At 38.2% G+C, this 24,712-nt stretch overlaps 1 protein-coding gene across 4 annotated transcripts in view; it reads left to right on the forward strand.

The window, feature by feature from the left end:
* The first annotated feature begins 1,831 nt into the window (after positions 1–1,831).
* TRIQK (triple QxxK/R motif containing) overlaps positions 1,832–24,712 on the forward strand; it is a 96,682-nt gene continuing 73,801 nt past the window's right edge. For 2 of the 4 annotated variants that reach the window (XM_007535354.3, XM_060199076.1), the window contains exons 1-2: positions 1,832–1,967; positions 17,636–17,795. The gene's annotated coding sequence lies outside the window, so the exon portion shown is untranslated. Of the gene's footprint in view, positions 1,968–7,461; positions 7,521–17,635; positions 17,796–24,712 lie in introns of those variants that run through there. The other 2 variants (XM_060199083.1, XM_060199089.1) reach the window with 2 other exon arrangements.

A 24,712-nucleotide genomic window follows, 5' to 3' on the forward strand; every position in this document is an offset into this window, starting at 1 on the left:
GTCTGGCTTCTGTAATTGCTCTCTGTTGAACATGAGTGTTGGCAGGTGGATCCATACTCCCAGCTTGTTTTTATTTTCCCTAATAGGGTAGGACTCTGGAGAGATGGGGTTCCAGGGTACATTGATGAGATCATCTTCCTGAGGAAGTCAGGTTGGCATCATGGTAACATCTCTAAGTTGGTGTCTGAAAAAGCATTAAGATATAAAGAAGAACAAATTATTTAATAATCAGTAAGCTAAAGGCACGAATATAGCAGGCGAGATTTGAGGTCTCCATATAAAATATTTTTAAAGGACTGAAGGAACAAAATGAGGATCATTGGTCATAAATATCAGAAAATTTTGGTACAGAGATATGCATAGTTGGGAATTTTTCAGTAGAACTGAAAAAGAGAATAAAATATTTTGCAATTAAAATTTAAGTCTAAAATATTTATCTGCTATATTGGACACTTTTATTGGATTTCAAATCAGGTATTCTATTTCAAAGTTGAATTTATAAGAGGTATTCTATTTTATTTCTAACTACTACTGTATCTGATAAAACAAAAATTCTGGTTAATGGTGTAATAAGGAAGGGAAAAAGTTATATTTTTAAACTCACCATTTTAAAGTTACACTAAAAAATTGCTTATGGCTATTAAGATATTTCTATTTAACTCTACCTTTATTTCTAGGAAAACAGAAGACAAGCAAATGTTTTAAGATACAGAAAGTAAAAGGACATTTTAGATTTAATTCCTGGCTGTGAAGACTGGGATAATTCAGAAAACCCTCTAGATAGATTACTTTTACTATTTAGATAGTGTATCATTTGTAAACTGTTTTTCCCTTCTTAACTACTTTTTAAAAAAAACTTAAAGATATGATATACTGGCATATAGGAATGTGACTTGTATTTGGACAAGACAAAAATTAATTTGGATGTTGCATTTTTATAAGAATTTTATCTTTATTGTGGACCCAGAGTTTGATCTCGGGGCCTTAAACAAGTTAGCTACCACTGAGAAGTCTCCTCAGCGCAATTTTATTTTGAGAGAATGAGAGGAACATACAACAGAACCTCTCTACACCATTTTTATCTTTGTTGCTCCCTTGTGTTGCTGGGGATGGAACCCAGGGCTTCATGCTTTCTAAGTCTGAGACTTCATGCTTTATAAGACTTCCAGGGACTTGAAAGAATTTAAACTCAACTTAATACAAAAATAGTGACTATAAACACCTTTTCTTTTACTGAATAATTAAATAAACGTAACTTCTTTGATCCTTATTTGCACTGTTCATAGGTTGTGGATAGTAACTTCTCAGTGGTGTTATGTATACTATTAGATCCTTAAATGCTTTCCAGAAAATAAAGAATAACAATATTTCATTTCCCTTCTAAAGATGTAAAACTGCTACCTGGACATATCGTTACCACAAATGTTGGTCATGTTTCAGAAATTACCTTTCTTCGATTGATTAATCTTTTTCCATGCCAAATATTAAAAAAAATTACTTTGCTGCTGGAATCAGAAAACTAGGTTGTTTTCAGAGTTCATTCTTTAATCTATAGCTGCTTCTTGAGAGAGGATTGGGGAGTATGGAAAAGTTCAGTAACCCAAATAACATATTTTTGTGTTTTGTGTTTCCAGAGTAAGTCACAGTCCTTATTTCTATTTCTGCCAACATTACTAGAGCAGGTATTTAGAGCTTGGAAACTGTATTTTATAAGGAGAAGCTACAGGTCCCATACATTCACTTCCAGGACCTGCCAGAGGCGGGAGAGAGATGACCAATCGGAGCGCAGATTCAGATTAGGCTCCTCCCTCTCCCGTCAAGCCCCGCCTATTTTCCCTTTCCTCCCACTGGGAGTCGGGGCTATGCATCTACCTCGTCCCGCCCCTGCCTCTGAGTGACAGCACCGTGGACAGCACCATTTCCAGAGAGACCTGAAGTTTGTCGGCCCTTGCCTTGGCTGAGCTGAGGTGTGTGTCAAGGGTTGAGGTGTGTGGTGTGTGTGTGTGTGTGTGTGGGGGGGGGGGGGCTGGGTAGGGCTTTCCCGGGAGGCTCGGGGTCCAGGACTAAAAACCGGAGCACTACTTTAGTGACCCCCACCCACCCCCCAAAGCCTTTAGGAAATGGACGTTCCGCCCCAGGGAGCCACATTTGGGCGGGATAGGGTGGGGGGAGGTGGAGAGAGAGTCCGGAAGAGGCCAGACTGGGAGCTCTTGGAACTCTGCAGGCACCTCAATCCTTAAAGGGCTTCTACCCAGCGAGCTGGGCCAGGGTGGCGAGTTCCTGTTCTGAGCAGAGGGTGGGTGTGGACTCCGCGGTTACTAAGCAACGATTCGGATCCGTGCCCGCCCTGCCAGCTTGTCTGTGCTGGCCGCGGGGCCCTGGAAACCTTAGCCCCGCCTTCCACTACCCATCCGACCTCACCTTCGGTTACGATTGGCTCCCTTCTGCTGTCAGTTAACTCACTGTCTCTTGCTTTCACTCTCCAGACCTTTGGGTTTTGTAGGTATTGCTCTGCTCTCCCTCACTTCTCCCCTCACTTTTCTGTGCTTCTCCTTAATGAACAAATAACGGCAGACCAAAACACGTGTAATGAAGAGTTTAAGGCATTCGTGATTATTTTTTTCTTTCTGATATTTGGTGGATCCCTGGTTCCACTAGATTTTTATGTCAATCAAACCAAGAAGGAATAGATCAGGCATTTACCTGAATTCACCTCCCCACTCTCCCCTCACTGCTTGATTGTATGAACTCCCTGAGTTTCTCAGGAATTTGAGCAGTTCATAGTTGGACAGATGCCAAAATAGAATCTTCAGATCCTCCTGTGGAGGTACTAAGCCTTTTAAGTCCCCCCCCAACTCACCCAATATCCCCCTTTTTTGCATCACTGTGGCTCAGATTTAATGATTAACTCTAAGATGATAACTACAGATAGCCAGTTTAAATCTTCTCTTTGCCCATTATCAGCTGACCCCAAATGATATAGAAGAACAAAGCATTACAGAAAGAAAATACAAAGGAGCTTAAAGTCCTCTTTTCCTTCCTTCTGCTTGGTTTACTATGTAAATCTTTAAGGAAGCTTATACTAAGGCTTGTTAACACTGGGAAAAATCTTGGCCTCTAACTCAGGAAACTGACAGGGTTCAGAATGTCATTGAACAATAACCCTTGTGACTTTCTTGTTTGTTTGTTTTGTTTTTGCAAGGTGATTTTCTTTCTTTTTTTATTTTTGCCTCCAGGGATATCGCTGGAGCTTGGTGCTGGCACCAAGCTCTTTACTTTTTTTTTTATTTATATTTTGTTTTATAGAACAGAGAAAAATTGAGAGAGGAAGGAGAGATAGAAAGACACCTTTAGACCTGCTTCACCACTGGAACCTGCTGGGGTCCTTGTGCATAGTTCTATGTGTGTCACCACTTGGCCCTCTCATAACTGGTTTTTCATCTGTAAAGTTGGTAAACTTACTACCCTTCCTTCCCCTAGAAGGAAGTAAAGATGATTGTGAAAGTATTGAATGCTCTACACAGCTAAACATCCTTATTGATTACACATTTGATCTGAATTTGTAAACTCATGAGTACTATCATTCATCTTAATCTTACTTTTTTTTTGAACTTGTGATTTTTTTCCTCTGTTTTATATTGAGGTAATATTGGTTACCTATTCAGTATTAAGTCTCAGGAATTCCGTTTCACACCTCAGCAGCTGTATATACACAGCTGTATATGTGTAGCTACTAGGAGTGCAGTGGTAATCCACTACTAACCAATTGTCTCCCTTCATTTGTTCCTCCATCCTTCTGTTGGCAGAGTGTAACTTTACTTTTTATTTGCTTTTTTAAAGTAATCTATAAGTGAGTGAAATTATCTGGTATTTTCCCTTTCTGACTTCATTTATCATAATGTCTATTAATATTATAAATGCATTATTTTGTCTTTTTTTGTCTCCAGTGTTATCACTGGGGCTCGATTCCTGTCCCGCGAATCCATTGCTCCTGGTGGCCATTTTTTCCTTTTTGCCCTTGTTTTTTATTGTTGTTGTTATTATTATTGCTGTTATTACTGTCGCTGTTGTCCATAGGACAGAGAGAAATCCAGAGAGGAGGGAAAGACAGAGAGGGGGAGAGAAAGATAGACACCTGCAGACTTGCTTCACTGCCATGAAGCAACCACCCTGCAGGTGGGGAGCCAGGGGCTCGAACTCGGATCCTTACACGGGTCCGTGCGCTTTGCACCTGTGCGCTTAACCCGTTGCACTACTGCCGGGCCCCCATTATTTTGTCTCTTTTTAATGACTGAGCAGTACTCCATTGTATGTATGTGCATGCTTATCTTGACTACTGTGTGTAGTGCTGAAAAAAAACAAAACCTAGAGGTCTATGTATCTTTAAAAGTACTACTATATATATGTGTGTGTGTGTGTGTGTGTGTGTGTGTGTGTGTGTGCGCGCGTGTATCCATAGGTGGAATTACTGGGTTATATAGCTATTCTATTTTTAAATTTTGGGGTAAACTTCATGTTGTTTTCCATATATTTGAAACATTTATGTTCCTAAGAGAAGTACAGAATGTTCCCTTTTTCCCATATCCTTACCAACACTTACTGTTTCTTGATGTTATTATATTAGTTATTCTGTTGTGTGATGAATTCTTATAGCTATTTGCATTTCTTTAATGATAAATATTATAGAACATGTTTTTAGTTTTTTTAAATTTCTGAGTTTCTCTTTTTTTTTTATTTATGAAAAGGAAATACTGACAAAAACCATAGGATAAGAGGGGTACAACTCTACACAATTCCCACCACCAGAACTCTGTATCCCAACTCCTCCCTTGATAGCTTTCCTATTCTTTATCTGTCTGGGAGTATGGACCCAAGGTCATTGTGGGATGCAGAAGGTAGAAGGTCTGGCTTCTGTAATTACTTCCCCGCTGAACATGGGTGTTGACAGGTTGATCCATACTTCCAGCCTATCTCTCTCTTTCCCTAGTGGGGCAGGATTCTGGGGAATTGGAGCTCCAGGACACAATGGTGGGGTTGTCTGTCAAGAGAATTCTGGTAGCATCTGGAACCTGGTGGCTGAAAAGAGAATTAACATATAAAGCCAAACAAATTGTTGACTAATCATGAACCTAAAGGCTGGAATGGTGCAGATGAAGAGGTGTGTGTGGGGTGTCTCTGTTTTGTAGATAGTGGGCATATTTTAGTTATATTCTGAAGGGCCTGTGGCTATACTTTCCCCGCTGAGCCTGAAATCTGATGTACAGGTGGATCCAAGTTATTGTCTGGGAAGATGATGTCATGGCTGGCAAAAGTACCAGATAGCTGGATCAGGGAAGAGAGTAGCTCCCAAATATTGGGAAGGTGTATACATATTGTTGACTGTAACCCCCAACGATTTGATGTGATCTGGGGCTCATATTCATCTTAGGGGCCTATTTGACCTTGCATCCCTGTAGGACTGAGCTGCTCAAATTTTGTGGTCACGAGTAGGAACATTCCAAGCTTCCCCAATATCAGGACCCATCTTCCTCAGGTATAGCATAGAGTATGTTGCCCAGCCGCCCTTTGTAGGATGGAACATTCTCTACCGTCGTTGATCCAAGTTGAGGGCAAAGTCCTATGGGGGCCCACAGAGGGGTCAATTTTGTTGTTCCTGATAAGAGATGACCAGTGACAATGGGAATCCACTTAGGCAATTTCTGTTTTCTGACTGAAGAGTTTAGTCCATTAACTTCTGCTTATTTCTATGCTATTTCTCTTACTTTTTATTTTATTTTTTATTTTGTTGTTGTTTGATAGGATAAAGAGAAATCGAGAGAGGAAGGGAAGACATATAAGGGGGGAGAAAGATAGATACCTGCAGACCTGCTTCGATGCTTGTGAAGCAACCCCCCTGCAGGTGGGAACTGGGTGCTCAAACTGGGATCCTTGAGTTTGTCCTTGCGCATTGCGCCATGTGCTTAGCCTGCTGCGCTACTGCCAGGCCCCTCTGTCTTTTTTTTTTTTTTTTCTCTGCATTTGATGTCTGATGGTTTTCTTAATTTTTTAAGAGAAAGTTTTTATTTTATTTCATTTTATCTATTACTGGATAGAGACAGAAAAAAACATTGCGAAGGGAAGAGGGAAGGTAGGAAGAGAGAGAGAGAGAGACACCTGCAACTGTGTTCCACCACTTATGAAGCTGGAACTTTTCAATTATCTTTATCTTTGGTCTTTGTCAGTTTAGTTATTATATTTTTAGTGAGTTTGGATTAATTTTGTTTTGTATTTATTTTGATTACAACAGTTTCCTTAAAAATTTAAAATTTATCAGAGAGCTGCTTAACTCTGGTTATTGTATCTGGGATCTATAGTAACTTAGGCATGAAAGTCTTTTTGCATAACCATTATACTGTCTCCCCAACCCTTGTTTACAATTCTCAGAGACTGTTGAATCTTAAAGGTATATCTCATTCTTTTGGAGATAATTATCAGCTAGTATCTCTTCAATTAGAATTATGTCCATTTCTCTCTCCTGAACCTGCAGTAGTACTTGAATGTGATTTCTCCAATACTTTTTATATTTTCATTTATCTTTTTCTTCTTGTTTAGTTTTCTTGACAATTTCCTCTACTCTGTCCTTCAGATAACCACTTCTATGTTTGGCTTCTGTCTTTCTATTGGCAGATCCCTGTACTGTGTGTATGTGTGTTAATTCAGAACTGTATTCTTTATCTTCCCAATTTCTATTATAAATCTTGTCATAATTTTTTCAGGCTTTGTTGGAATTTTTCTTTTATTGAATTTCTCATTTCAGTGGGCATACTTAAGGCCACAGTTTTGATTTCCTCTTTATGTGCCTTGTATATAGCTCTGTGAAATTTGAGTTGACCTTGGTCCAAGAGCATAGGCAACATTCTCTGTTTTGTTTTGGTGTCCTGTGAGGCCCTTGGACCCTAGGATCTGTGTTTTGAGTCTGGGTATCCTCCAGAAGATCAGTGTTGTCAGTGTTCTATAGTCACTAGGCTGCTGTCAGTGTTTTTCAATTTTGATGGATGGCTGGGGCCTCAGTGTATGTAGTAACAGTACAACTTACACAGTGTGACTTTGACTCTGGCAGAAGATAGAATTTGGGCCTCTGGGTATGCAGGGCATAGATTCTGACAGGCTGTGAACCAGGCATTTACTCCTAGGGTCTGTTACTATGGAAACTAAATTCTAATATGATTATGTCCCATAGAATCCCCGCTCGAGCTTCTTGAATTGCTTGGTAGAGATGCTGCTCTGCCCTTGCTCAACTCTTCCTCTTTCTGTTCTGCAGGGCAGAGCTCCATCGTTTCGAGGTATCTCTTCTAGATTGAGCCTACCTGCTAACCCCCTGGTTGGCTTTTCTTCCCTGGTGACATTTGTATTGTCTTTCTTATTTAACTGGGTGCTGCCTTTTCATCCTTTCTGAACTTGCCCTCTAACTCTTTATCTCAGGTCAGCATCTTGGCAGTTGTCCATGTTTAGTTGTAGATTTATTGTAATCTTGAAAAGAGGTAAGCACATGCTTTCTTTGTATCCCATCATTTTGTTTATTCTATCTTAATTTCTTTTTTTAACTTATTTTTTATTTTATAAGACAGAGGAATTGAAGGTGGAGCATGAGAAACCTGCAGCACTGCTTCACTGCTTGTGAATCTTCCCTCCTGCATGTGGAGAGAAGGGACTGGTTTGAATCCAGGTCCTTGCTTATGGTAATGTGTATGTATGTTTTACAGGAGGGTGTGCCATTGCCTGGTCTTTCTGTCTTGATCTTTGAGGACAGAATTCTAGTCATCTCTTTATTTTTGAATCTTTGTTAGTCCCAGTTCTTACATGGCATTTTTATCCTTTGAAATCATTATGACTTAAAAAAAAATTCTTTATTGAGGGATTAATGGTTTATAGTCAACAGTAAGATAACAATAGTTTTCCACATTTCCATTCAGTCCTCACTAGGTCCTCCTCTGCCATCATGTTATAGGACCTGAACCCTCCCCCCTCCCAACCCCAGAGTCTTGTACTTTGGTGCAGTACACCAACTCCAAGGACTTTTCTTTTTTTTTGTCTTGGGAGCTTCACTATCCCAGGCACTTTTTGACCTAGAGTTAAAGAGAGATAGATAGAGATAGATAGAGATAAAGATATAGAGATAGATGTAGAGAGGCTGAGCAGTGGCACACCTGGTTAAGATCACATAGTACTAAGGACAAGGGCCCCTGCAAGCATCCGGGTTCTAGTTCTACTCTCCACTTGCATGGGGGACACTTCTCAAACTGAGAGCATGTCTGCTGTTGTCTGTCTTTCTCTCTCCCTCTCTATCTCTTCTTCCCCTCTCAATTTCTGTCCTATCCAATAAAATGGAAAATATGGCCACCAGGAGCAGTGGGCACACGGAATCCCAGCAACAAGCCTGGGGGCAGAGAAGGAAGAAGGAGGAAGAAGGATGACAGAAGGAAGGGAGGTAGGGAGTAAGGCAGGCAGGCAGGCACCAAATTCATGAAAGCTTTCTCTAAGTGCTATAAAACTCCCATGTGGTGTACTAGTCATGAGCATGTCAAAGCAGACATCTTACCATGTGAGCTAGTTCACTGCCTCCTGAAATCACTCCTTTCCCCCCCTGCTACTCCCCTGCTTCCTGGATCTATACATAGAGCTTAGAAAGAAAATGATTTCTTTTGGGGTGGGTGTTGGCACACCTGATTAAGCCACATGTTACAATGCACAAGGACCAGAGTTGGAGCCGGTCCCCTGGTCTCCACCTGCAGGGGGGAAGGTTTGCAAGTGGTGAGGCAGTACTTTTTCTCTTCCTGTCACCCCCATTCCTCTCAACTTCTGTCTCTGTCCAATAAATAAAGATATTAAAATAATTTTTTTAAAAAGGAAATGATTTTCAATTCAGTGGTGAATAGCCTCTTTGGTGTCATATGCCACTTTGAGAAGACAAGGGAAATGACTGACTTTTTCTGTGGAAAAAGACACAATTTGAAGTAAAAATGGGCCCTTGAATATAGAAAACCTGTTTTCAATCAAACTGTTGAGCTACAAGGAAATTATATTCTTCCTTTTTGCCTTGCCCTAAAGAAAGAGTAATTTATATTCCATACTTCCTAGTTGAAAATGGGGTTTGGGGATTTTTTTTTCTTCTATAGTGCCTCTTAACATAACTTACCATGGTTCAGGGGCACTGGCCAGTATTTTTTGGCATTTAACAAGCAGGAATTTATAGTGTTCAATAATTATTTCTGTATTTCAAAACCATGTGAACTGTATGTATTTTATTCTAAATAGCCACTGACCATTCTGTAAAAGCATACTCTTATGTTTAAATAAGCAAAAAGGTAAATTATTATAAAACAGATTAGAAAATGTCAAATCATATTTTGAGATCTATATTAATTAAACTTTCTTTTTTCTTTTTTTAAATTTCTTTATTGGGGAATTAATGTTTTACATTCAACAGTAAATACAATAGTTTGTACATGCATAGCATTTCTAAGTTTTCCATATAACAATACAACTCATACTAGGTCCTCTATCATTGGATCGACCTTCTCGTGGTGCATCCCGTGAGTACCCATTTATTGGGGAAACTGACGATCCTTCCTAGCCGACTGAATCCACATGGATCCCAGTCACTTTCAAAGCCAGCAACAAGCAGACATCAGGCTCAACCTGACGCTGTTGACTGGCTATGGAAGAAGGGCAAACACTAGAAGAAGAAGGACCTCTATCAAGCTTTTTTGACCTGTATTCTTCCCCCCACCCCCAACCCACCCAGGAGTCTTTTACTTTGGTTCAACATGCCAATTCCATTTCAGGTTCTACTTGTGTTTTCTCTTCTGATCTTGTTTTTCAACTTCTGCCTGAGAGTGAAACCATCCAATATTCATCCTTCTGTTTCTGACTTATTTCACTTGACATGATTTTTTCAAGGTCCATCCAGGATTGGCTGAAAACGGTGAAGTCACCATTTTTTATAGCTGAGTAGTATTTCATTGTGTATATAGACCACAACTTGCTCAGCCACTCATCTGTTGTTAGACACCTGGGTTGCTTCCAGGTTTTGGCTATTACAAATTGTGCTGCTAAGAACATATGTGTACACAGATCTTTTTGAATGGGTGTGTTGGGTTCCTTAGGTTATATCCCCAGGAGAGGAATTGCAGGATCATAGGATAGGTCCATTTCTAGCCTTCTGAGAGTTCTCTAGACTGTTCTCTGCAGAGGTTGGACCAATGTACATTCCCACCAGCAGTGCAGGAGGGTTCCTTTGACCGCACAGCCTCTCCAGCATTTGCTTTTGTTACCTTTTCTGATGTATGACATTCTCACAGGAGTGAAGTGGTATCTCACTGTTGTCTTTATTTACATTTCTCTTACAGTCAAAGACTTGGAGCAATTTTTTATGTGTTTCTTGGCCTTTTGGATCTCTTCTGTGGTGAATATTCTGTCCATGTCCTCTCTTCTTTCGAAGAACCAACATTGACTTTTGTTGATCTTTTGTATGGTTTTCTTATTTTCAATGTTATTGATTTCTGCCCTAACTTTAGTTATGTCTGTTCTTCTGGTTGCTTTAGGTTTCCTTTGTTCTTCTTCTTCTAGGTATTTAAGGTGTGCAATCAGGCTGCTTATTTGCGCTTTTTCTTGTTTCCTAATGTGTGCTTGTATGGCTATGAACTCTCCTCTCAGTACTGCCTTAGTTGTGTTCCAAATATTTTGATAGCTTGTGTCTTCATTTTCATTGAACTCTCAAAACAATTTGATTTCTTCCTTTATTGCATCTTTGACCCAGTAGTTGTGAAGTAGTGTACTGTTGAACTAACACATTTTGGGACTATTACTCATCTTTGGTTGATTGTTAACTGTAAGTTCAATTCCACTGTGTTCTGAGAAGATGCTTGGGATGATTTCACTGCTCTTGAATTTGCTGATGCTTTCTTTGTGGCCTAACATATGGTCTGTCCTTGAGAATGATCCATGTGGATTTGAGTAGAATGTGTATTCCAGTTTCTTGGGATAGATGACTATGAAAATGTCTAATAGTTCTAGTTTACCTATCTTGTCATTTAGCTCCCTCATGTCTTTATTGATTTTCTTCCTGGATGATCTGTCAAGTTGAAAGAGTGGGGTGTTGAAGTCCCTTACTATGACTGTGTTGCTGTTAATATATTACTGCAGCTCTTTCAGTAGATGTCTGATGTATTTAGATGGTTTCTCATTGGGTGCATAGATGTTAATAATTGTTAAGTCTTCTTGATTAACTGATCCTCTGAAGATTAAGTAGTGTCCATTCCTATCTTTTAAAATTTTATTTACTATAAAGTCTGTCGTGTCAGATATGAGAATAGCTGTTCCTGTCCTTTTTTGTGGGCTGTTGGCTTGCATAATAGTTTTCCATCCTTTCACTTTGAGTCTGTATTTGTCTTGTTGAGTTAGGTAGGTTTCCTGTAGACAGCATATTGCTGAGTTGTGTTTTCTATTCCATCTTCCTACTCTGTGCTTTTTAATAGGTGAATCCAGGCCATTGAGATTTATTGATAGCAAAAACTGAAGAAATTTTACACCATTCTTTGAGACTTTAAAGTGTTCTTATATGTGACATATTTATGGTGGTCTGATGGTTTATAGGAGAACATTCAGAACTTCTTTCAGGGCAGTCTTGGTGATAGTTGATTCTTTCAACTGTTGCTTGTCTGAGAAGGTTTTTATGCCTCCATTTAGTCTGAATGACAGTGTAGCAGGATATAGTAGTCTTTGCTGAAGGCCTTTCTAATTGAGCACTAGATAGCTATCTTGCCATTCTCTTCTGGCCTGTAGTGTTTGTGTGGAGAAGTCTGCTGCTAGTCTCACGGGTTTTCCTGTGTAGGTGACGCTTTGTTTTTCTCTTGCAGCCTTCAGGATCCTCCTTTATCCTTATTCCTTTCCATTCTAAATATTATGTGTCTTGCTGTCTTTAAGTGTGGGCTAATTCTGTTTGGGACCCTCCTGGCTTCTTGAACCTTTATGTCTTTGATGTTGTCTAGTCTAGAGAAGTCTATTATGGCCTGAAGAATGCTTTCTTCCCCTCCCTCTCTTTCTTCCTCTGGTAAGCCAATAATGCGTATATTTTTTCTTTTGAAGTCATCCCATAAGTCTCTGTTGTTGTTTTCAGAATCTCTTAATCTCTTTTTGTGATCTCTAACTTTTTTTAGTTGTCTCTAATTCATCCTCAATCTTGCTAATTCTATCTTCAGCCTCATTTACTCTATTTTCTCTCCCCTTTACTGTTTTCTGGAGTTCATCTATTTTATTACCCTGTTCTGATACTATTTCAGCTTCTTCAGCTTATTGTGTTCTTAGCTCAGCTATTTCAGCTTTCTGTTCTCTAATAGCCTTGAGATAATTAGTGTTTTCTTCCTGCGTCTCATTCGTTGTTTCTGTGTTTCTGATGACAATTCTTTCAAACTCTTTACTCACTCCTGTGATTATTTCCTTAACTAGTGTTTGGATGTTGACCTCATTATTTTGTGGTTCAACCTTTTGGGGGCTTTTAGCTGGACTCTTCTCCTGCTTCAATTCTCCAGTATTTCTTGTTGTGGTTTACCCATTTTATATAGTATGTTATGAGGTCCCTCTCTCAGTAGTTTTCAGATTACTTTTCACTCTTGCCTGGATTGACTTGTGTCTAATTAAGGTAATTAATGAGTTCACAGTTGTGGAAATTGACAGTTATTTCAACATTATTTTAATCTCTGAGTTGGAGCTCAGTGGCTTAAAAGCCTCTTTTGTTACTTTTCTTCCCTGTAGGCTATGGGAGCCTGAGGGCTTTTAATCACTGCCTCCTGCAAGAGATAAAGCAGGGTGGGGCAGAGATAATCCATTGGTTGTGCAAAGAGACTCTCATAGCTCCACCACTGGGCCACCAAGGTATAGATCTCCTGAGTTTCTTGGTTTATTCTCTGTCCACTGGTGTCAACACAGGGCCTCCCTCCCCCGCCACAGCTGTTCTAGATTCTGAGGGTAATAGCAATGGAGACTCGCAATTGCACTTGGTGAGTCTCAGCAGAGTCCTCTCCTCCCTTCAGCCGTCTTTTTGTTGATGAAACAGACTAGAGGTGGTGTCTCAACTGGTAAACTGCTGGACTGTTACAGCAACTTAATCTCTCCCTAGGCTTCTTTCTGTCCATGAGCCACATATGTTTGTGCTCACCAGTGATTTGGTGGGTCCCTGAAGTCATTCTAGTTCTTTCTTGTTGTGGTCCCAGGTGCTCTCCTTTGGTATTTCTAGTTGACCCAGGAGAGGAGAGGAGAGGAGAGAAGCACAGCTGCTGCTACTCCGTATTCCCATAAACTTTCTTATCTGTCAAAGTGAATTTAGTATAAAGAGATGATGATTATATTTAATATATTTCAATGACTCCTAGAATTCTTTTCTCCAGCTTAAGTGAATTGTCCCTTATAACATTTCCCTTGCTGTGGCTAAAATTTATTGTGAGGCTAGCTTTCTACCTCCTTCACTTTGGAGGAGCCTACTTTTCCATTGTGTGGCTCAGGTTCAAGCCCAGCTTCCACTATTCCGAGGGAAGCTTTGGTGTTATGGTTATCTTTCTCTCCCTCTGTCATGTTCTGTTTCTTCCTATCTATGTGAAAATTTCAGAGTAAAGCCCCATCATGACAACTATATGTGTGTGTGTGTCTGTGTGTGTGTGTTTGATTCCATGGTGGCTCTTTTCCTGTTTTCTTTATTTTATTTTATTTTATTTATTTATTTTCCCTTTTGTTGCCCTTGTTGTCTTTTTTATTGTTGTTGTAGTTATTATTGTTGTTGTTATTGATGTGGTTGTTATTGGATAGGACAGAGAGAAATGGAGAGAGGAGGGGAAGACAGAGGGGGGAGAGAAAGATAGACACCTGCAGACCTGCTTCACCACCTGTGAAGCGACTCCCCTGCAGGTGGGGAGCCGGGGGCTGGAACCCGGATCCTTACGTCGGTCCTTGCGCTTTGCGCCACCTGCACTTAACCCACTGCGCTACCGCCCGACTCCCTATCTTTTCCTGTTTTCTATATTCATAATTGCTTTCTTTGCCTTAGTTTTTTAATTTAGTTTTGTTTATTAAAATGGATGTCAGTAATAGATTTGTAGTCAGGTATACCTAAGTTTGGTGGCCTCTGGAGGAGATAAGGGCAATACACTATTCAACTTTGACTTATAGTATTGCCACCACCCCCTCCACCCCCCCCCCTTTTTTTTTTTTTGCTAGAAGGAAGAACAAACATCAGAGAGGCAAAAGTCCAACTCACTCTATCTGTAGCCCTGACTCCCATGGTAGAAATTTTATTTGCTTATTTTTCCACCAGGATTATGGCTGAACTTGGTGCCTGTAAGACTCCATTGCTTCTGGAAGCTATTTTTCTAATTCTTCTTTTAATAGAGGGTAAGAAACAGAGAAAGTTAGAGAGGGATAGTGAGATAGAGAGAAAAGGGAGATAATGCAGCACTGTGTTAACACTTTGCCTTTTGAGCTCCCATACAGTGGCTTGGGACTTGAACCTGAGCCCTCATACATGGGAGTATTCATGCTGTACCACTTGACGACTTTTTAAATAGGTACATAATGTGGAGAGTGTAGGAAGGTACTTTGTGGGAAAGATCTCTGTTTTCCATATTGCATAGTATTTAAAGATAAACTTTTCTCTTTGCACAACTGATGCAAGTGTGAAGTTCTGTGATTATTCTAATTTAAGACAGATGGACTCTTCTACTGTATTTCAGATCAAATCATTAGATAAGGAGTCATGGAGGGGAAATACCAGTTTCATAATAAATATTGGAATATATAGGTCTACTTATAGTACCTCATTTGTACTTTTGATTTAAAATATTTTCAAATATTTTATTTTATCTATTGGCTAATGAAAGGATGATAGAGAGACATAAGACACCTGCAGCACTGCATCACCATTTACAAAGCTTTCTCCCTGCATGTGGGACCACGTAATCAAACCTGGTTTCTTGTGCATTGTAACGTGTGCTCAGCCAAGTGCACCACAACCTGTCCCCTGTACTTTTAATTTTTATTCCATTTAACATTTGACTTTTTTTGTTGTTACTTAGCTCACTTTATTTCTGTTAAAAAACTGGAATAAAGACAAATGATAAAAAACATTCCAATGGAGTTTTTTTTTCTGTGCTCAATAAGTAATAAACTCCCTATGATTGAACTTGTAAACAGATGTATAGCATTTGCTTTGTTGCTGCCTCTTTGAATTGCTTTAGACACAAATATTGTTGTGTTGTTAAATAGCTAATTGAAGACAGTGCTTTAAATGGGAGGCCAAAATTGAATAGAATTACTACTTTTTTTTGGCTCTTCTTCCTTTATTGAATCCTAGATTTCTTTATTTATCCAACTCAGAGAAAATTTTAATTTTCAGAATAGATGCATTTACCTAGAATTACTTATCCGCAGGACTCAGGATGGAGAGGGCAGTATGAGGACAAGCCTTGAGTGCTTACAAGTTTATAATCTGTTACTCTACTCATTGGACTAACAGAAACCAGTGGTTTTCAGACACTGATCATAAATCTCCTATTGGGAATCAGTGAATAGAGAGTAGGATCTGAGGCTAGGACTGTTAATCTCATGTTCTGGTTTCCCATCCTGTGCGGGACCTCTGTTCCATTTGAAATATGAGGGAGTGCTTTAAAATTATTAAGGTGTCTTAAAGGGATTGCTACTGGTTTTTGAGACCCTGAAGTTTACAGAGTCTAAATATTGTACAATGTAAAGGGTCACAAGTTCAATAATAATAAAAAAAAGATACTTCTCTTCTTCTGGTGCCAATGTCTCCATGAAGAATCACAGCTCCAGTGGAAGTTCCTTCTTGTAGAAACATAAGGCAGAAATCAGACTTTCCTCATGTTTTGGCTCATATGTATTGATGTCTTTGTTATCTAAAGATTTGACTTTGATTCTGAAGGTTTTAATAAAAATCATTCTCAGAGTATAGGGCATGTGTGCATGGGGTAGGTATTCTCCAAGAGTGACTGAAATGGTGTTAATTAAAAGTATCTTATTTTATATTCTCACAACACTTACTGAATAGGTAGGATGATTGTCTTAGAACCACATATTTTCAGACCTATTTGATCTTTTCTTATATGTAGAAATGCTGCTTCTTTGCAATTATAGAGTGAAATAGGTATATATTTTCATGAAAAAGAAAACTCTTGATTTCAAAATGTTAGATAAATACAGAAAGGTAAATACTCCATAGTAAGAGAGATTTATAACCTGCTTTATTGAGTAAGAAAGAAGAGACAGTTTCAGGAATGAGTCAATTTTCAGCTTTTTAAATCACTGTACTTGGAGAATGTCAGCAGGACTAGAGTGTAACACTTCTATATTGGTTTTATGTAGTAGTAATAGTTAAATAATCCACCAATTAGATTAAAACAATTTAAAGTTGGATAAAGTCAAATGGGTTGATCCAATGAATATCTAACTGTGAATGTTAAATATATATTCAAATATTTCAGTAGTAGAAAACTTATATGGAGACCTATAGAAAAATCCTACTTTCTGGTACCATTTAAATTTGGTACTTTTTTTCCTTTCTTTCTAATTCTTTATTTATTTTGTATTAATGAGAGAGATACAGAGAGAAAGACATAGAAACACCAGAGCACTGCTCAGCTCTTATGGTGGTGCTAGGGATTGAACCTGGGACCTCATAGCCTCAGGCATGAAAGTCTTTTGCATAACCGTTATGCTGTCTCCCAACCAGTCATTTTTTTTTTCTATATGTGAAGCCTTGCAGTATAAAACTAAAGTTTTGGCGTATTGCACTAAAGTAAAAGATGGTGTATTGCACCAAAGTAAAAGACTCTGGGGTGGGTTGGTGAGGAGAATACAGGTCCATGAAGGATGATAAATGACATAGTGGGGGTTGTATTGTTAAATGGGAAACTGGGGAATGTTATGCATGTACAAACTATTGTATTTACTGTTGAATGTAAAACATTAATTCCCCAATAAAGAAATAAATTTAAAAAAATAAAATAAAAATAAAGTTTTGTCCCTGGCACATAATATATTCAGTAGATATTCACTGGACAAAAATTAATATATCATGGATTGGTTTTATTTTAGAAAGCAGTGTACTCTGAGAGGTTTATGGCTGAATAAATGCAACTAGTTTTATAAATTAGCTTTTTTAAAAACCATAGTAACAGGAAATAAATTCAAATTCTCTCATACTTGATTCTCAGAAACATTGTATGATTTTACAACTGGTTGCTATAAGGAGCCAACCATTCTTACAGTGTTATCTGCAAAGGTAAATATTTATTACAGTGGAAAGGGTGGTCTATACTTAAATAAATGTAGTACACATTGAATAAAAAAAGTAGATTTTTCTTGTGTAAGACTTCTCAGAACTTCTTAAAGAAAACATGCTTTGTGAAAACAGTATTTATAAGGTATGCACGATCATATAAACTTTATTGGACTGAACCTATATTAGAGTTAGCGAACAAAGAAGAAACATCTTTTGGAAAATACTACCACTGAGATTTTATTTAGTGGGCTATTAGGGACCTGGAGATCATCCATTTAATATTTCCACATACTCTATTTTAAATTCCAGTAAGAAAAAGCAACCAGGACTATTGCATTGGTATCTGGAATTGACATTTGCCGGGAATGAACACATAGTTTCCTCAATAAAGATCTTTCCTTTGGAAGCATCTTCCCCCTTGGCAGCTCTCCAGAGTTCAGACTTGACAGCATCAAGGACAAAACGCAAGGTGTGTTGATTTGATTAACATTTGGCAAAAGGTGTTGTGACTTGCGGTTTGTTTCATTGACTTTTTTCTTGTTTTGATTTGTTTGCTTCTGGCAGTGAACTTGTGTTTGGAATGCAGTTCTTATGGAGGGTGATGTTACAACAGGTTGATGATTTTTACTTGTGTTTATCTTGTGGAATTGGGGAAAATCAAAGTAAGTGAAGCAAGAGCCTTATAGGTATAGTCTATATCTGATTTTATATTTATTTATTTATTTTTGCCACTCATGTTATCAGTGGGACTCTGTGCTTACATGACTCCAATACTCTAGGCAGCCATTTTTTTCCTTTTAGACAGAGAATGAGAGACAAAGAGGGAGAGAGGGAGGAGAGACAGAGAGATTGAGAGACACGTGCAGCACAGCTTTGCCACCTGTGAAGTTTCTCCCCTGAAGGTGGGGACTTAGAGCTTAAACCCAGGTCCTCACATACAGTGACTGGTATGCTGTACTGGGAAGCTACCACCTGACCCCTTGACGTTTGCTTAATCATTTAGTATTATTTACTAGGATGTGTTTCTACAGTAAATAGTTGCTATCTCCTGATATTTGATGTATTATTATACTTTTCCACATTACTCTATTTTGGTGATTATTTTGGTATAGTCAATGATCTTGTAATAAATAGAGTAAAAGTATAATACAATAACAACTACTTATCATTATTTGTACTTTTTCTTGATTAATTGGTACATCCATGTTTCATATGTATTGTCTTAAAATGAAAGATGTTCTCTCACTATATTTCTAATTTTATCTTCTGTTGCTCTCTTCTTTTCCACTCCCTATTATGAATTCTTCAATATATTTCAGTGTATCTCCATTTACTAAAAAAAAAATCAATTAAAAATGCTATTAGGGTTATCACTGGGCATAATGAATCTACCACTCTCAGTGGCTTTTTTTTTTTTTTTTTAGTATAGGGAGAAATTGAGAGGGAAGGGGGGAGAAGCAGAAGGGGGAGAGGCAGAAGGACTGCTTCCAGGCTCACAAAACTTCCCTCCTTTAGGTGGGGAACATGGGTTTGAACCTGGATCCTTGCACATATGCAGTTAGCCAGGTGTGAGGTATGCCACTGCCTGGTCCCAAAAAGCTAAACTCTTAAGTTCTCTATCATCTCTCCATAACCTGACTTCTTGCCCCCCCCTTTTTTTTGTCTCTCAAAGCTAACTATTCATTTGCTCAGCTGTACTGGCTTTCTTATTCATTGAACATACTAGACATTTGTCATTTCAATTAGTTTTTTAAAGTATCATTGAATGACTACATACTTTAGGTTTCATCTACATATCATGAAAATTATATTTCTTTCCCACTTACCCCCTGATTTAATCCTTACCCTTAGCCTCCTACCCTTCTCCTTCCTTGTATTAACCCTAGTTGATTATAAAATCCAAAAGTTTATCATTGATTTATTTAGTTCATCTTTTTTTTTTCTTTTTTTCTCTTCATACCACATATGCCCATCTCAAGACTCTTCTCTGTTTTGTACTGGATTGCTCTTCTAAATATCTACTTTTAGTGACTTTATTTTTGGATTTTCATAAAATTTCACCATCTAAAATTAGATCACCTCTGGTCACCAGAAAAATATTCCTGCTGTCTAGTCAGTCTCACTGATAAACTTTATAGTTTGTACTTATTTGCTACCCTTTACTCTAGTATCAGTTCCTCTGAGGCCAAATGTTGTTTGCTTTAGACTGACTGTACTATCAACTAGAGTAGTCCTTGACCCTAGATGAGTGAATAAATGAACTTTTTATTCAAAGCAGTTTTTAAAATATTTACCATCAACTAAACACTAATCTAGGGTAAGGAAACAGGGATTAAATAAATAGTTCCTACCCTCAGAAATATAGTTTTTAGGGAAATATGATTGTGACAACCATCTCACTACAGTGCTGGATTATATTAGCTATAAATAGAATGTTGTTTTCATTTGGAAAAACATCATTTGAATCAGACACTGTTGGATACGCTGAAGTCTTCTGTAACAGGTATCCCTTTGTATGAGTCAGAGAAGCCTAGTTTATGCTGTAGGAACACACCAAGCTTCAGTGTCTGAAATCAACACGTTTATTTCATGGAAAGACTACTTGTCCAAAATGAGTTTTCAAAAGCTTACAGAGATCCAAAACGGAAAGCTTTACTCTGCTTTTACTCCACAATTACTGTAGCAGTTGGAAGAGAAAACTGCTCATTGACATTTAGAGTTACATTGGTCATATTATCTTAAATTCTAATGGAATTCTGAATTGTGATATTGTTTTCTACTCAGAGGAAAAGGAGAATTTGATGTTATATCACTAGCATTAGTGAGTGCCATACTTTCCTACTGTTATATGGGGGCTGTGAGATTATTCAGGTAAAGGTAAGTTAGAGGAATTTCTTGATTAGACTAATTGTGGAAGAATATTCTTTTTAAAATATTTATTTATTTTCCCTTTTGTTGCCCTTGTTTTTTTATTGTTGTAGTTATTATTGTTGTTATTGATGTTGTCATTGTTAGATAGGACAGAGAGAAATGGAGAGAGGAGGGGAAGACAGAGATGGGGAGAGAAAGATAGACACCGGCAGACCTGCTTCACCGCCTATGAAGAGACTCCCTTGCAGGTAGGGAGCTGGAGGCTTGAACTGGGATCCTTATGCCAGTCCTTGTGCTTCATGCCATGTGTTCTTAACCTGCTGTACTACTTCCCAACTCTCGGATGAATATTTTGTAAGCACTGTGGGGGTTAGGTTTAAGAAGACTTGGAACAGTAAGTCCAGTTATAATGCTAAATGTGGAAATATAAGTGCAATTTCAGAGGAAGATAAAGGTAGGAAGGTAAAGGTAAAGATAGGAAGGAAGTGGATCCAAGATAAAAGGGAAGGGAAAGCATAAATGGGTGTGGGCTCCAGTACACAGGAATCTTGACAGGTAACAGGACACTCAGTATGCTGAGATCAAAGCAAAGGTACAGACAGGGGCAGTGTGCATATCTGAACATGATTGTTTGGTATATGCAAGAACTTGATAGGAAATATGCAACACATTTTCCTTTTTTAATGATCTATATTTTTGTAATTGATGACCTACACTTCCTTTTGTGTTTTAGGAAACAAATTTAGGCACCCAGATTAAAATAAAGTTGGGTCAGAGTTTATGAAACCCCCTGCAGGTAGGAAAGGTTACTGAATAGAATGGACATTTGGAATAGACAGATTGCTAGGCCTTGTTAACCACTTGTGAATAACCAGATTACACATTTTACTGCAACGATTGTATTTTAGTAAAGTTAGCTGCATTGTTCTTTTAATTGTGTAAGTTCAAAAATACTTCAAAAATATATGTGTTATGCTCTTTCTATCTAACATCTGTGCCAAAATTTTGGATAGTGTAGTAATCAAGATCCAGTCATGCCATGATAAGAACTTTTTTTTTTCTAAAACAGTGAAGTTACCCACTGCTTTTAGAAAATCTTTTTTCTCTTTTTGTTTTGCCATGTGCATCACCTAGGCTCAAGCCCAGCTCCTACCATTTTGAAAGAAGCTTTGATGCAGTGTGATGTCTCACTCTCTTTCTTTCTCCCTCTCTGTTTCTCTGTCTATATCTGAAATGTGAAAAAAATGAATGAAAGAAATAGAAAAAAAATATGACAGACTTTTAAATAAAGCAGACATATTGTTACAGTGAAGTTTTATTTTCAAAAAGAGAGTAGTAACTTGAATATTTATACTACTTCTCCAGTGACTCTTTGGAAGACATCTTTGATAATTTTCTGTAATTTGAATAATATTGTCGGGGCTGGACGGTAGTGTACTGGGTTAAGCGCACATGGCGCAAAGTGCAAGGACCACCATAATAATCCGGGTTTGCGCCCCCAGCGCCCCACCTGCAGGGGGTGGTTACCTCGTGGGTGATGAAGCAGGTCTGCAGGTGTCTGTCTTTCTCTCTCCCCTCTGTTTTCCCCTCCTCTCTCAGTTTCTCTCTGTCCTATCCAACAACAGTAATGGCAATAACAACAACAACAAGGGCAACAAAAAGGGGATAAAAGGCCTCCAGGAGCAGTGGATTCGAAGTGCAGTTACCAAGCCTCAGCGATAACCCTGGAGGCAAAAAGAAAGAAAGAAAGCATATTGTAGGGACCAGGTAGTGGTAGAATGCATACATTATAATACATAAGGACCTAGGTTCCTGCCCTTGGTTCCCAGCTGTAGGGCAGAACCTTCACAAGTTGTGTAACTGTTCTTCAGGCCAATGTCTTCCTCCAGCGCCCCCCTTTCTACCTCCTCCTTCATGCTCAATTTCTCTCTAAACTAAAATTTAAAACATAATGATAAAAAAAGAGCATTGTAAAATCATTTTTCTTATTTGCCCTTGTGTTTTAGGCTTAAAGTTACTATAAGCATTTGGGGTGTTAAATTAATTTTTAGTCAGAGTTTTGAGGCTAAGAAGATAGAACTAGATTTATCTAATGTCAGGATACTGCTCTAGTAGAAGAAACTGACTGACCTGCTCAGTGCATGGGATAGATTAGTAAGAGAAATTAAGAGTTTATAATCTCTAAGAAGACAAAGAAGAATTAGTGGAAATGATTTTTTTAAGGAAGCAAAACATTATGATTTTATTGTTGAAAATTCCGAGTAAATAAACTATTTTTTTAAATAAATTTATTTGAGGATTGGTGGTTTACAGTGCAGTTGTTGACACATGGGTACAATTTCTCATCTTCATATGAAAGGTGTTTGCAAAATACTCTCATCTCCATATTAGGTCCTTTTCCACCATTGTGGCACCAGAAACCCTAGGCCCCTTCTTTCAGACTTGGGGGGGGGGTTCTTTTTTTAGACTGATGGTTCAGTGGGTAGAACACAGGACTTGCATGTGTAAGGCCCTGGATTAATCCTTGTCAATTCACATGCATTTCGTCTCTCATAGAGATATAAATAAATAAGGGCCAGGTGGTGGTGCACCTGGTTGAACACACACATTACATTATGCAAGGACCTAAGTTCAAGCCTCTGGTCCCCACCTATGGGGGAAAGGTTTTGAAAGTAGTGAAGCCTGTCTGCAGGTGTCTCTCTGTCTCTATCTCCCTCTCTATCTTTCCCTCCCCTCTCAATTTCTCTCTGTCTCTATCCACTAATAAATAAATAAATAATATACCAAATATACCAAAAAGTAACATACCAAAGCATCATTTTGGTATATGTGGTGCCAGGAATCTAACCTGGGGCATTGTGAATGCAAGTCTTAGACTTTATCTCCTTACTCACTTAAGAAACATATTTCAGTTTATTTTTATTTATTTATAAATTAAAAAAAATATTTATTCCCTTTTTTGCCCTTGTTTTTTATTGTAGTTATTATTGTTATTGATGTCATCATTGTTGGATAGGACAGAGGGAAATGGAGAGAAGAGGGGAAGACAGAGAGGGGGAGAGAAAGATAGGCACCTGTAGACCTGCTTCACTGCCTGTGAAGTGACTCCCCTGCAGGTGGAGAGCCGGGGGCTTGAACTGGAATCCTTCTGCAGGTCCTTGCGCTTTGCGCCACATGCACTTAACCTGCTGCGCTACTGCCCTACTCCATTCAGTTTATTTTTGTTGAAGGCAGTTAGCTGATTATAGAAGATGGTGCATAGAACAAATATAGCTAAAAGTGCCTAATTTAAATCTGATCCAGTTACAATAGGCTAAGTATGTTCTGAGATCATTTTGTAATATAAGGGCCTTATATATATGGGGGATCCTTGACTTTAAATTAAATGTGAGTCATCAAGTTGTTTTTGTCTTAATTGTTTTCTTTTTAAAACATTTATTTATTTATTAGAGATAGAAATTGGGTGGGGGGAGACAGAAAGACACCTGCAGCACTGCTTCACCCATTTGTGAAGCCTTCCCCCTGCATGTGGAAGCCAGGGACTTGAACCCAGATCCTTGAGCATTGTAACATGTATGCTCAACCAGGTGCACCATCACTGGGCCCCTTGTTTTTGCCTTCCAGGAAAGCTACTTGAACTTTGTGGTGCCACACACAGTAAATGGTTAAAATTGAATGATATGGTGATATTAATAATTATTAATGAAGCTCCACGTTAAATGCTTTATATTAATTAGCTATTTAATTTAACCTTTCAAACAGCTATGTGGAATAAGCAAGCATTCTCACTCTATGCACTTGAAAATATTGAATGAATTTAGCTTGGCCAATGACTAAAGGTGACAGAACCAGGAAAATAAGTTAAATTAGGGGAATTAACCACCTCTTTATCAGACTCAAAGTCATGCAGAAGAGATCATATGTAGAAATATTTTAAAGATCAAAGCACCAACTAAGTTTTTGACAATTAAGCACAAGATGTGGATACTTTTGTTGGAGTTATCTTGCCCTCCTAGTGACTGTTTTTCCTTTAAAAATATTTATTTATTTATAATTGAATAAGACAGATAGAAAACGAAAATGAAATTTATTTCTCCTATCACCCCCTCTGGTTGATTTTACAAGCTTTTTAATTATAAACCTAGAGTCGTTAGATCAAAGGTAAAATAACTTTTCTGTTACAATATTGGTAATCTAATTGTTCATATAATTTTAACCAAGTCATGAAGAAGATGGAATATTGATTGCTCTTCAATACTTATTTTTTTAAATAATTAATTTCATATTACATATTTTGCCCATGACTTTAAAGAAATCTTTCCTTTCCTTCCCTCCTTACACACTGAAGATGCAGCATTCCAGGAAGGCAATTAAATGTCATTTGTCATCTGTAAAAGAACAGCTCTCAGTGGTCCATGACTAAAACAGAATGAAAGTAAATAAATATCTTAGGACTCATTTGTCTTGTAAAAGGCATATTTAAATGTAGTCTTTGCACCTTAAAATAATTGCAAA

The sequence above is a fragment of the Erinaceus europaeus genome, chromosome 1 (assembly GCF_950295315.1).
Source record: "Erinaceus europaeus chromosome 1, mEriEur2.1, whole genome shotgun sequence".
Taxonomy (NCBI): domain Eukaryota; kingdom Metazoa; phylum Chordata; class Mammalia; order Eulipotyphla; family Erinaceidae; genus Erinaceus; species Erinaceus europaeus.